We start from the raw sequence: 13,987 nt of genomic DNA on the forward strand, positions 1-13,987 counted from the left end.
ACAGTGGCGGGCAAGACGGGTTCGAGGACCAGCGGGCTGGGGTGCAGCAGGCACACAGGATCGCATGCAACATCTCTTATGGCGATGGCGTCGGACTCGTGGCAGAGTGAGAGGCATCGCCCTGGCAGAGACGTTGGATATTCTGGAAGAGAACCACGCCCAGAGCTACATGCTTTTTATTCACACCCCTACGCTGGCCTGGAGTATGCCGGGCTAGCCCACTCCGTGCACGCTTACAGCGGGGGACGTAACAAGTTACATTTCCGCAATCTTCCCCGCTGGCTTGGGTGACATGGTTGCGTCCATTGTCCACTACACTCCATACACCAGCGGTGTTTGTCGACATGGGTATGTGTGTGATCTGCATACTGCAGTCTGGCCATCACATCCATGCCACACTTGGCCTTGTGTACATTCTCATTCATTGGTCACTTGCCTCCTTCGCACATGCCTGGGTCCCACCTCTACCCACAATCTGCTATTGTGTGGCTGATGTGCCATGCCATTGATGACTTATGTTCATGGCTGGCCAAGGTTCCCACAGTAAGTTGTGCTGTCATGTCTGGTGGGTGGGCATGATGTTTGGCATGTTGTATGTGAGTTTATAACGTGTGCATTCCCAGTGTTGTTAGTTGCTTGATTGTGGAGTTGAGGTGTGCGGAGTGTGTTCATTTGGTACTTTCCAACGAGCAGTGCATTTCCATGGGTGCCAGCCTGGTAGCACTGGTTGATGATGGACTGTCGGTAGATGTAGGAATCATGCACACTGCCTGGGTAGTTGGCGACGACGTTGGTGGAGATTCCCCGGTGGTCCACTGTTGCCTGCACATTGATGGAATGCATGTGCCTTCTGTTGCCATAATTGTGTGCAGTGTCACCAGGGGGCACAAGTAGGACATGTGTGCAGTCAATTGCCCCATAACACGTGCGGGAAGCCAGCTATGGCGTAGATGCCTTGCTTGGTCTCCAGCTGTTCCTGCGCAGTTTGGGGGTAGTATAGGTACTGGGGTACCAAGCTGATGATTGCATCCAAGACAGTTGTGAGGAACTTGGATTGGGCTGGCTGTGAGACTCCTCCGACTCTGGCGGTTGTTGGTTCGAAGGTACCAGAGGCCAACAAGTGAAGCACGGCCAGCAGCTTTGTCTGAGGTGGGATCTTGGTTATCTGCTGTGCTGGTACCGTCAGCCTGTGGGCAATGATGGTCCGGATGCGGAGGGTGGTTGTCCTTTTGAGCCTGTAGTAGGCAATGATATTCTCTGGTGTTGGGTCCGTGAGGTTGGTGCATTTTCTGATGGTCAGCTGTCTTTGTATGCACTGCCTCTGTGGTGGTCCGGGGGGAGGTTTGGGGGCATCCAGGGGTGGGGCGTACCTGGGGGTGGTGGGTGTTGTGGCCCTGTTGGGGCTCCGAGCAACATGATCAGTAGCTCCATGGCATCTGTTGACCTTCAGGTGTGGCTCTGGCCTGGGCTCCATTTTCTGGTGCAGATTGTCATCCGACTTTACACCAGGTCAGAGCAGGTGTTAATTTCCTTCTGCTAACTCGCCTTATCGCCTGTTTTGGGTTCTTATTCCCAATCTCGCTGGTCGTTGTGAATGTTGGGGAGTGGTGTTGTTGCAGCTTTTTGCACGGGAACACCCACTCTGCATCTCATTAGCGAGTAATCTGTGGCAATGTTTTTTGCGGCTGCTTTCGCAGGTAAACTGGTGATATCGGCTGTTAGCACCAGCTTGTGAATGGGGCGATACATTTATCGTCACTTTGGCTGCGATAAAGTGCTGATAACTCTGTGATAAATCATTGAGAATATGCCCCAATGTCTCATTCAATTTCTCTACAAACTCCATCCAACAGCTCTATTGTCTTACAGGGGCATGGGCTGAGACTGTGCCTGAATGATGGTTAGAACTTTTCAGCAGTGCACCTAAAAGAAAATCTAGTGGAAAAGCAAGAAGTCGATGAAACTCTAAAGATATGGCTGCATTTGTAAGAACATGTGCAGACAATGCATTCAGAATATTTCTTAGACGGTCGTCTATCTGCGTGCAAAAATGACAAAATTCTAGGAATCTGCATGCAGTGTCGATGTACCTTCAATTATATGCGCATATTTGGCACATTGGATGTCTAAAGCACACACTGGAACAGTCAAATTCATTTGAGAACACACGAAAATAAAGTAAAGTGAAAATGAAATGTGAAATCACAGATGTGTGCAAAATATGTAAAAATAATGAGTCAGTATAGGATACCACAATAAATGCAGCGAAATATGCAAAATACATATCTCAGCCTGATGCGGAACACCGGGCATGATGGTACATTTTTCAGAAATACGCACGAGGACACAATCATTACCTTATTATTACCATGTTTTCATGAGCTAGCAGGTCCTTTTATGACCTGGAAGCGGATATTTGATTGACTCCGAGGTGAATATATTTTATGTCTCTGAATATTGCTACATTCTGATTGTAATTTGAATGCAGGAATTGAAGGCGCCGGATGCACAGACAGGTCACCTCTTTTACATCAAAAGAAATCTTCTGAAAGGAGAACGGAAATCATTGCAGACTGATCTTACATTAGATCTCTCGTGTCTAATACATTATTTTATATGAGCCTTTGAAGGTGAAAAAAGGAAAAAAAATCATGTTAAAACATCTTGGTGACAAGAGCTGGTAATTAGGATGGACAACTTTCTAGAGAAGAAGTGATGAAGACAGCTATAGATTGTAACACCAACATTTACAAGAGAACAGTAAAACAACTTTTACAGATGTCTACAGCTCACACATTTCAAGCAGAAGGAACACTAACATTGTGCGTTCAGATTTAGTCAGTGCAAGGGACAGCGAACTTGTGGTCGGTTGCAGAAGTGAAAAAGAAAATGTGTATCGTTCAAGAACAAAGAGAGACCTAAAGCTCCAAGAAATGTTAAACATTGTCATCAGACCAGACACTGCATGTACTGTCCATCATGTCTGCTCTGTGAGCAATATGTGCGTGTGTCTGTGTAGTTACACTGCAAAACTTTGTGAGAGAGTCATGGCTTTTTGCTTAGATCAGAAACAAATACCTTGAAAATTCCCTTAAAATGTCAGTTGAAGAGGCATTTAGGGGCATATTATCAAGCACAGCATTAAAATTATCGCCGCTTTAGCGGCAAAGCGGTGATAATGGGCTTGATAATATGCCCTTGAGAATTCCAATAGAAGACCATGTTCACACAAGAACATGAGCTTCTATGGGAATTCCCTAGGGCATATTATCAAGCCAATTATCGCCGCTTTAGTGGGAGTTTTCTGCTGCCAAAGCGCCAATAATTTTAACGCTGTTTCTTGATAATATGCCCCGTAGTTTTGACCTAAAACCTAAAGAACACTTAAATTTGCCAGTTATGATGAGTGCTGCAACCACACTGCCCCCTCTCCGCAAAGTTCGTGACCCCACACGTGTTCTCATAGATGCCATAACAAATGATGTTGCAAGTAACTGGTCCTGTGCTTGTATTGGTGTGTGAGTATAAGTGTGACTTATGTGCACCAACTTGCTTATTTCTGGGGAATTGCCATAGGGCAGCGCAACAGGTGTTTTTGCTTTGCTGCCCTACGTCAATGTTTAAGGTCAGGAATGCATAGTATTTATACAATAGAGTGGATTCCTGTTTTTTCCCCCTTTTCTGGTGCACAATTGACTGCCTAGCGCCAATGCAGACACTCTTGAATCACAGTGCAAGAGTGTCTGTGTTGCATGCAGAATTGTTTTTGTGCAGGAACAGGCACCTTCCTGCAACCAAAAACAATCCCAAGAGGTGTTTCCTCTTTCCCTTTGTGCTGCAGAATGCAGCACACATGAAAAGAGGAAAAAACTAGAAAAATGCAAATATATCTCTTCGTTAGGTTTTGGCGCTGCCTCAGGTTTACGTGACTAAGTAAATCTGGGGCAGCGTCAAAATCCATGGGTGTTGCATGGGAATACCCACGCAACAGCGGCGTTGCTAGGGTGGGGGCGGTCCGCCCCAGGCGTCACTATTTTAAGGGCGGCGGCCGTGCGGCATTGTGCTGTTGCAGCGGCCTTTATAATTTATTTGGGTACACTTGAGTATACCCAAATAAATTATAAAGGCCGCGGCAACGGGTCAGTGTCGCGCTGCCGCCGTTTGAAGTGCAAGCGCTGGCTGCGCACCGCCAAACACAGCCGTGCACCCCATTCCCGAAGCTCACGTCATCACGCAGACGTAAGGTTAAAGTCTGACATTGTTGTGTCGCCCCAGTTTAACTCCCTACCGTGCACTCTTCGTTTCTGCGACTGCCACTCCAGCCTCCCGTGCACATGTTTTGACATTTCCCCATGCTGGTCGGGGGAAGTGAATAAGTGAACCCTCTCGCCACAACCGGCAGGGCTGTCACCCGATGCCTCACCTCACAAGCACACAGGATCTAGAAAGGCCCTAAGGCATGTTAAAGAAAAACGTATTTGACACATGATAAGTGATCAACCACAGTTTCATTTGATTTTAGGAAGAAGTGCAATATTTAAGTGTTGTCAAAGGCGGCCTTAACAACACGGGCTTCCCTACAGGGAGGATAACGGAATAGTGCTTACTGTACCCTGCACTAGTAAAGACATGGTGGACGACTCACATAGCCCATTCCAGGAGTAAGACATGCTATCACCAGGGCTGTAGTAAAATTCAAAGTCTCTCAACTGTTCTCCATTGAGTGCTCAATCTCGAAGCTGGTTTGGGAACTGGGTTTGAGTCTTGGCAGGGATGCTCAACATCCTGTGTTTCTGGACAAATCATTTAATCTCCCTGTGCCTTACAAAATGCATGTGTCCGTCTGTAACACAGCTGGTGCTCATGTAAAGCGCTCTGATACCTTCGGGTCGAGTTTGCATTACGTAACCCCCCCCCCCCCCCACCCAAAAAAAACTGCAGTATCCATAGCTGTCAGAAAGGGGACACTGTAAATGTAAATGCCCAGTATTTGTAAAGCAGAACAGGTACCCAAGGGAGTCAAGGTGCTGGGGACTGTCGGGAAGATTAAGCGAGCTATTGCCCAGAATCACATGGTGCTGGGCTGATCTGCCGTCAGCGATCGAACCGTGAGCCTTCGTGTTCCGGAGTCAGCTGCCCTGGCCGCTGCGCTACAACTAAGGTATGGCACTGCATTCCTGCAGTAAAGATACAGGAGGGTGCCTTTACACATTGGGTCTTATGTGAAGATCTCTGGGGCTTCGATCCTTCCCATGACAGCTTTAATATGATGTGCATTTTTCAAGCTCTTGCACACTAGGGAAAAGTCCTATATACGTTATATATTTGATTTATTTCATATAAATATTTCATATTAAAACGTGCTACCAATTCCAACCGTAGTACAAGGGGAAAGAATGCCATAAATGCTGAGAAGTAAATTCCTTTCCTCTCATTCCTGGACTCATGCCTGCGGCATGAAGGGAGGCACTGCGCCCTCTCGATGACTCTGGGGGCACTGAAGAGCAGGCCGAAGTCCTGGAATGAGAAGGCACCCTGCAACCTTGGTACCTCAGACTGGAGGAGGTCGATGAGGACTCGCTTCCTCTGGCAGGGAGATGGCGGCGTCCTGCCTCACAACTGCCCGCCCACGCCGGATGCCAGCCAAGAGCCCGCCGCCGTGGAAGTAGGTTGTGATTGATAGCGGGCATCCTAGTAGCAAGGGCCCACACAAACCCAATGAATGCCTTCCCAGGGCAAAGTAAGGCAACACTGCGATCTGTGCTGCATTGCCTTACTCCAGACTTATGGAGCTTCTCAGGGCCATGCAAAGTGGTCTTGCGTGGCCTCATAAATCACATGTAAGGTTTGCGTGACTCTTGCACCTCGTTCCGAGGTGCAAGCGTGATGCGAACCAGCTCATAAATAGGCTCCTGAGTTTCTTAACTGAATGTATTGTAAATGACTAGGTGCGAAGGAGGAAAATCATTCCAGAATCCCAGGTTCTTCTTGGCCACTCGCATCCTTTAAATGCCTGAGTGCAAATGGAATGTGCAGGCATATATTAAAATGCATATTTAAACCACTCAGCCTTTCTCTTTCTGAGGTCGATAAAATATATATTATTGAGTTGCTAACAGTAAGCATTCATCAACTATCAGTAGTTCCATGAAATACTGTGTTCCCTTCAAAATACATCATGTTATGCTAGACCCCTGTCCAACTCCAGACTAACAAGGGTGCATTTTCTGAACACAGGGCTACCATAAATTGAGCCACATGCTTGGAAGGGGAGAATATTACACCACAACACAAAAGGGTTTAACAAAGACAATAACAACATTGGGTATCTAATTGTGCTCTTCATATTAAAAACCAGACTGTTCAGAACTGAAGGTCTCAATAGGACCCTAGCCGAAGAAACAAAAAACATAACTCAATCTTACCCCACCCAGCCTGTTTTATGTTCAGTTCCTCTATTAACCCCTTTCCACAGACCCCATAAACCAACATCCCTACATGCTAACTGAAGTTAAACTTGGAGACTCCCTGAAGAACCTTCACATCAAAAGATCCTGAGGGCATTTCCTATTATTCTGTAATGTAATGAACTAATCGACAGGCAGTGGATTCTTAACAGTCAAATTGTCAGCGTTCTAAAGGGGAGGGGCCTGGCAGCCTGGACACAAAGGCAAGGGCAAAAGGGGATATTAAGGGGGGCTTAAGTGGAGCATACCATCGTGCACGGAAACTATGGTGGTTCAGAAAGCAAAATCAACATTGTAGGAGTGGTGTATTACGTCACATATGATAACACGCCGAAATCAAGATTCTCTACCCAGGCTTTCAAATAAACTGTTTTTCTCTTGTTTTAAGTGGCATGTATTTTAAGCCGATGTGCACTTTGAAACCAAGAGGTAGCCACTGAAAGTGCTTCATGTGATATGTGGCACCTTTCAAAGAACCAATATAATCTCAGACAAGTAGGAGGATTGTGTCCTGCACAGCTTTGATTAGTATCTGTGCTGCTACATGCTGTGATCATCTCTTCTTCCACCCATACACCTTTTTTTAATGAGTGGGTGTGTACACGCATGGCAAACACACTACTTTACAGTATGTGGACTCGCACAGCCGAGTTATCTGAAGTTATACTTTTGTTTGAGTGTGTGGCGTGCTGCTGAGGTATCGCTGTCTGTTCCTAACAGCGTGGGTATCTATTGACTATTACAAAGCACCTCCAACGCTTGGGTTTGCTCCTCAGTGCACAGCTGCAAGAAAGCCTGTGGCTTTTTTACCAGTTCACAAATTTGAAAAGCAATGTGTTTACAAAGCAAGGTCGTTTTTTATTTTTATTTTCAAATCATTTTTTCATCATATTTTCATGATCGCTGAATGTCTTATTTTTTCATATTGAAAATAATCCAATGTGGAAGACGCGCGAGCGCGTCAACCAAGATGGCCGCCGCCACCGGAGCTCCGTGAACACCACAGCCCATAAACTCGTATTAACGACGATTCTCACACAAAAAGTCGGCGAAAATACCGGCGCTTGCCTCCCTAAGCTACTCCTTACCTGTGGAGCCGTTTTCTGAAGAATTTCTTCGACGGAAGTGCATTTTCTGGCTTCATGGTTCCTGCTCCCAGCTTCACTTGCAGGTACTGCCGGCTTTGAATGCCTGGGGGCGGAGTAACATCTATGACAGAACCTGGCTTGGGCCTAGCCACGCCTACAGTCTAATTTAGCTGCTGCACCTGTTGTTTTAAAGTGATTTTTGACGCATGATGTCCCTATTTACGTCATTTCTATCACTTTTTGATGTGGTTTTTCTTCATTTTGTTATTCCTACGTAGTAGTGAATATTTTTTCACCTCAGAAAGGATTCTAAACAGTCAACTACTAATAAAAGGAAGCAGCAGGTTTCTCCTCCTCCAACCAAATCTAAGGTGGTGGAATCCTCAGAACCTTCTCTTGCGCTAATTTTGGAGGAAATTAAGGCATTACGTCTGAATACTGACACTATTGCCTCAGAAGTCAAAAATGTCCGGAAAGATATGGCTTCCATTTCAATGAAGGTTTCTGACAATGTCATTAAAATTCAAGATAACAAAAACAAGTTGGACGCTTTTACTCCTTTAATGGCCAAAAGTCTGCCAATGCATACTCATCTGTTGGACATGGAAAATCGCAATAGGCAATATAATCTTCGCGTTTTTAATTTGCCTGAAGATGTTGAAGGGACCAATTGCCGACTCTATCTAGAATCTTTTCTACCTGGTCTTTTGAATATTAAATTCTCCGAAAAACTTGAGATTGACAAAGCCCATAGAGTCCCATCACACCGGAATCCTCGACATACTAAGCCAAGGCAAATGATATTTAAGGTGCTGCCCCATCATCATTTGGTTCTCATTCGAAAAGCTGCGAAAGAAATTCCATCGTTGTTGGTGAATGGAACCAAAATCTTTATTCACCAGGATTTTGCTAAAGAAACTGTGGCTATTCGTAAAGAGTTTTCTTCTCTTCGTCCACAGCTGAGGAGCCTTGGTTTCAAATATGGACTTTTTGATCCTTCTACAATGCGTGTGTGGAAAGACAATATCTCCAAATCTTTTCAGCGCCCAGAAGACCTCCGGCTATTGCTTGATCAACAAGCTCCTCCATCCATGGATACTCAAGATCCTAATTCTTGAATTGATATCGTCTGACTTCATGTGTCACATCTCTGCATAATTTTACTCATGGGCTCCAACGGTTACTGGCCATGCTTGAGGAACGTGTGTGCCTTTCTTTGTCTTTATTCATGTTTCTTGTTGGTTCCTTTCTCTCTCTTTTATGTTTTTCCCCTTCCTATTTTCCGCATAGAGTTACTCTTTTAACCTGTCTTTTTCTTCCTCCTTCTTGTTCTGATTTCCTTCTTTCCTTCCTCTTAAATCTTAATGGCTAATATTCATAATATTAAAGTTGTTTCTCTAAATGTAAAAGGTTTAAGACATCCAGTAAAACGTACGGAAATTCTGGATTATTTAGGTAGTTGTAAAGCTGATATTTGTTTTGTTCAAGAAACGCATGTTGAAGATAAAGTTTTACAATATATGAACAAAAAATGGGTAGATTATATTATTTCCTCACCTGCTAAAGGTAAAAAGAATGGGGTCGCTATTTTCTTTGCTAACAGATTACATTGTCAAATTCTTAATAAGATTTCAGATTCTGAAGGCAGATATATTATAGTTAAAGTCAAAATACATGACTCTATTTTCTTTTTGTTTAATGTTTATGGCCCTACAGCAGATGACCCTGCTTTTTGGGCTACTGTTACAACTGAAGTTTTAAAGTTAGGAAAAGTTCCCTTGATTTTTGGGGGAGATTTTAATGTTTTTGCAGACCCCTTGCTAGATAGATTATCTACCTCTAGGTTTCGACCATCCAAGATTTTTCATGCCTTTAAGACTTTTTTTCATACCACCAGATTAGCTGACATTTGGAGGTTACACTATCCCACTGGCAAGGAATTTTCTTTTTTCTCCAATGCTCATAATTCTCATTCCAGAATTGATTATTTTTTACTTTCACCTTCTCTCATTCAATTTGCAAATCATCCTACCATTGGTACTATTGACGTATCAGACCATGCCCTGATTTCTTTTGTTTTAAATGTTTCGTCTTCTTTTGCTAAGCAATCTAGATGGCGTATGAATACTGACATTGTCCTTAATGACACTCACAAACTCAAGTTGTTGCAAGCGATTCAAGATTATTTTACATTTAATCCGGAAGATTCTACCTCTGTTATTAATCGGTGGGATGCTTTTAAAGCTTATATCAGAGGTTCTACAATTTCTATTATGGCACATGAGAATAGGAAATTTAATTCTAATATCACATCTTTGGAGAAACAAATAGCTCATTTTAAACGTTTATTTATTACTTCTAGTGATGCCCAATATAAACTTAAACTACAAAAACTTAGATATGAATTTAATGCTATTCTTAGTACTAGGGCTGGAGTCCAGCTTTCTAAGTCCAATGCTAGATTCCGTTTTAATTCCAATAGGTCTGGTAAGCTTCTTGCTAATTATTTACGTATTAAAAAGGATAAAACGCAGATTACCTCCATTCAAGGTCCTCAAGGTAAAATTGCACTTTCCTACAATGATATTGTTCAAGAATTTTTACATTTTTATTCCACCTTGTATAATAAACCAGATTTTTGTGATGATTCTCTAATTGATGCTTTTTTAAATTATTCGAATTTACCTCATATTTCTTCCTCTGATAAACTTGGATTGGATTCCCCTATTACTACTGATGAAATACTGGCTGCTATTAAATTACTTCCAAAACATAAATCTCCTGGTCCTGATGGCATACCTGCCGAATTTTATAAAGAATTTCAAAATCATCTATTACCTTATTTGTACCAGATTTTTTCTCACTTTTGTTCCTCAGGTACCATTTCGGGCTCTTTTTCAGAAGCCTTAATTGTTGTACTTCCCAAACCTGATAAAGACCCTACCCTTGTCTCTAATTACCGTCCCATTTCTTTGATTAATCAAGACTTAAAATTATATGCTAAAATCCTTGCCTCTAGATTAGCTCCTGTCCTTCATTCTATTATCCACCCTGACCAATCTGGTTTTATGAAAAATAGATATTCTGCTAACAATACTAGAACATTATTACATATTATTGAGCAAAGCCCCACTCTCCTTGTCCCTGCCGGTGTTATGGCATTAGATGCTGAAAAAGCTTTTGATAAAATCCATTGGCAGTTTTTATTTAAAACTTTATTATCTTTTAACTTTGGTCCATCCTTTATTCGTATGATTTCTGCTCTATACTATGCTCCCACTGCTCGATTGTTTATTAATGGTAAAATTTCTATTCATGATCAATATAAGGAGAAGGAAATACTTTGATCCATCCAGTTTCCTTGTGTTAACATTAATTATCAAGAGGGGGGTGGATCACTTGTCCTGCTGAACCCGGATTAATCGGTATTCGTTGTGTCCCTTGGTAAAAGAACCCTCATGCCCTCGAGTTGATCAACATAAATAAGCGGTATATCTTGTTTCTCCGCTTTGGCACTCGGGTATCTGCATAATCATCGGGTTTTTTGGGTATGCAGCCTCCACCCGGAGGTTTTTAGATCCAAGGTTGTGCAGTAGTGTCCAGTGATGGTGGAAGTGGTGATGCTTAAAATAACACAGAATCCAGAAATCGAACTTTATTAGTCTGGGTTCTGGGTTAACAAAGTTGAAAACTTTTTGGTATGCGTAATGGGAATATTAGGATTCTCTACGCTACCGGTCTTCGTGTTTATAAAAAGGTCGACATGTTTCAGCCCTTTCGTCAATCGATCAGTGGGCTTTCTTCAGGACCAGGGTGAGTTAGTGTGAAGAAGATACATTTATCCCTTCCTTTCAGAGTTACACATTTCGTGCCTATAGAAAAAGATATTACCTTGGAATTAACAGGACGTCTTATTTTATGTGAATACATTCTATATGTGAATGGTTAAAAACATTATATACAACATTTAATACTAGTTTACCCACGTTACCACTTCAGGCAACCACATACTCTTATCTAGCCTTTTCAAGTTGGGTTGTTCTGCTTATTCATTCTATCAGTTTCCTGTTAGTTCACAAATGACTGATATTGTTGTTCATATAGCAACTATATTACTCTAGGTGTTATTGAGCTCAAAGGTTTGATTTGAATGACCAACAGTAAACAAGAGGAATTTTCAGATACCCCTTCACTTCACATTTAAGTAATTATATTTATCATGTCTTTTGCCAGATCTATTTTTCACTCTACAAAGCGATTTCATCTCTCATCCAACTGTGTAATTAAAACGGTCTCATGTAGTAATTGCTCGAATTTATATTTTCTTAGCCCACATAGATCCTAATTAAATACAGAACTAGTGGGATGGGGCTGCATTACTGAGCGTTCTACTTCGTATGCATGTTGAAGCAGTTCTAGCGGTCTAAGGACTCCCATCATTGCACCTACCTCCTCACGTTTTATTACGTGCTTCCTCGGGTGCCCATTCAGTCTTTTGACGGCCTTTCTCTACATTTCAAGAAGAGAGGGAGTTGTTAAGGACCAAGTTAGGGGTTATTGCGGTACTTATCTTATTTCGTGCGTCCTCGCCGATGTTTACCTCGTGGTCCGTCATACGCTACTTGTGCTGACTCTGCCGATGGAAACCCGGTATGGTTTCTCGGCTTGACGGCACCTATTTCATTCTTAGAGTCTTCGTGGTAAATGAAGACAGACTCTGTCGTTACTAGGGTCAGAGAATTAGTATGAGGAAAGACTTGCCTGATAAATAAATTACGTTGTAGTAAAAAACTATCTCATTTTGGAACCATTATTATTCAGATGATTTTTGTGTTAAATTAATTTAGCGAACAATTTATATTTTATATTTTGTTCGCAAATCTAGTTCATTGTTTATTTATCAAATATTTAGACTTTCTACGTCCAGTCCTACCAAGATCATTGTGTCCTCTGAGTAAGTTGTCTGTGTTAGTTGGTTCAGGAGGTCTCTTGTATCTTTTAGGTATGTAGGAGTACGTTGTACCATTGGTTTTAGGTATTCATCTGCGAATTGTGATAATGGTTCCAGGACAGACCCAATGCCAGAAACAATGGGTCTGCCTGGTGGAGGTTGGCGGGCTTTATGGATTTTTGGAAGGGAATAAAAGTACGGTGTCCTTGGTGTTTTTGTCATGAGGAATTCTCCTTCTTTCTTTGTAATCCAGTTATTTACTTCCGCTTCCTCTATCATCAAACCAATTGTTCGTTGTAATCTGGGGGTTGGATCTGCACCGATAGACACTACATGACTCCTTAAGTAGAGCTCACCTGAATGAACATCATTCACACAAAGATATGAATATTCCTTCACTAAGATAATGATTATCTAGGTAGAGTCCTATTGGACCTATTGTTCTTTTCCCTACCCTTTTGGTTATTTTAATTTTCTAATCTTTAATTCCCAACTTATTAAAATACAACAATCGGCTAAACAATCGTTAAATAAACGGTTCCAAAAATATTTGATAAATAAACAATGAACTAGATTTGCGAACAAAATATAAAATATAAATTGTTCGCTAAATTAATTTAACACAAAAATCATCTGAATAATAATGGTTCCAAAATGAGATAGTTTTTGACTACAACGTAATTTATTTATCAGGCAAGTCTTTCCTCATACTAATTCTCTGACCCTAGTAACGACAGAGTCTGTCTTCATTTACCACGCAGACTCTAAGAATGAAATAGGTGCCGTCAAGCCGAGAAACCATACCGGGTTTCCATCGGCAGAGTCAGCACAAGTAGCGTATGACGGACCACGAGGTAAACATCGGCGAGGACGCACGAAATAAGATAAGTACCGCAATAACCCCTAACTTGGTCCTTAACAACTTCCTCTCTTCTTGAAATGTAGAGAAAGGCCGTCAAAAGACTGAATGGGCACCCGAGGAAGCACGTAATAAAACGTGAGGAGGTAGGTGCAATGATGGGAGTCCTTAGAACCGCTAGAACTGCTTCAACATGCATACGAAGTAGAACGCTCAGAAATGCAGCCCCATCCCACTAGTTCTGTATTTAATTAGGATCTATGTGGGCTAAGAAAATATAAATTCGAGCAATTACTACATGAGACCGTTTTAATTACACAGTTGGATGAGAGATGAAATCGCTTTGTAGAGTGAAAAATAGATCTGGCAAAAGACATGATAAATATAATTACTTAAATGTGAAGTGAAGGGGTATCTGAAAATTCCTCTTGTTTACTGTTGGTCATTCAAATCAAAACTTTGAGCTCAATAACACCTAGAGTAATATAGTTGCTATATGAACAACAATATCAGTCATTTGTGAACTAACAGGAAACTGATAGAATGAATAAGCAGAACAACCCAACTTGAAAAGGCTAGATAAGAGTATGTGGTTGCCTGAAGTGGTAACGTGGGTAAACTA

Source organism: Lissotriton helveticus, chromosome 4_1, assembly GCF_964261635.1.
Source record: "Lissotriton helveticus chromosome 4_1, aLisHel1.1, whole genome shotgun sequence".
Classification (NCBI taxonomy): domain Eukaryota; kingdom Metazoa; phylum Chordata; class Amphibia; order Caudata; family Salamandridae; genus Lissotriton; species Lissotriton helveticus.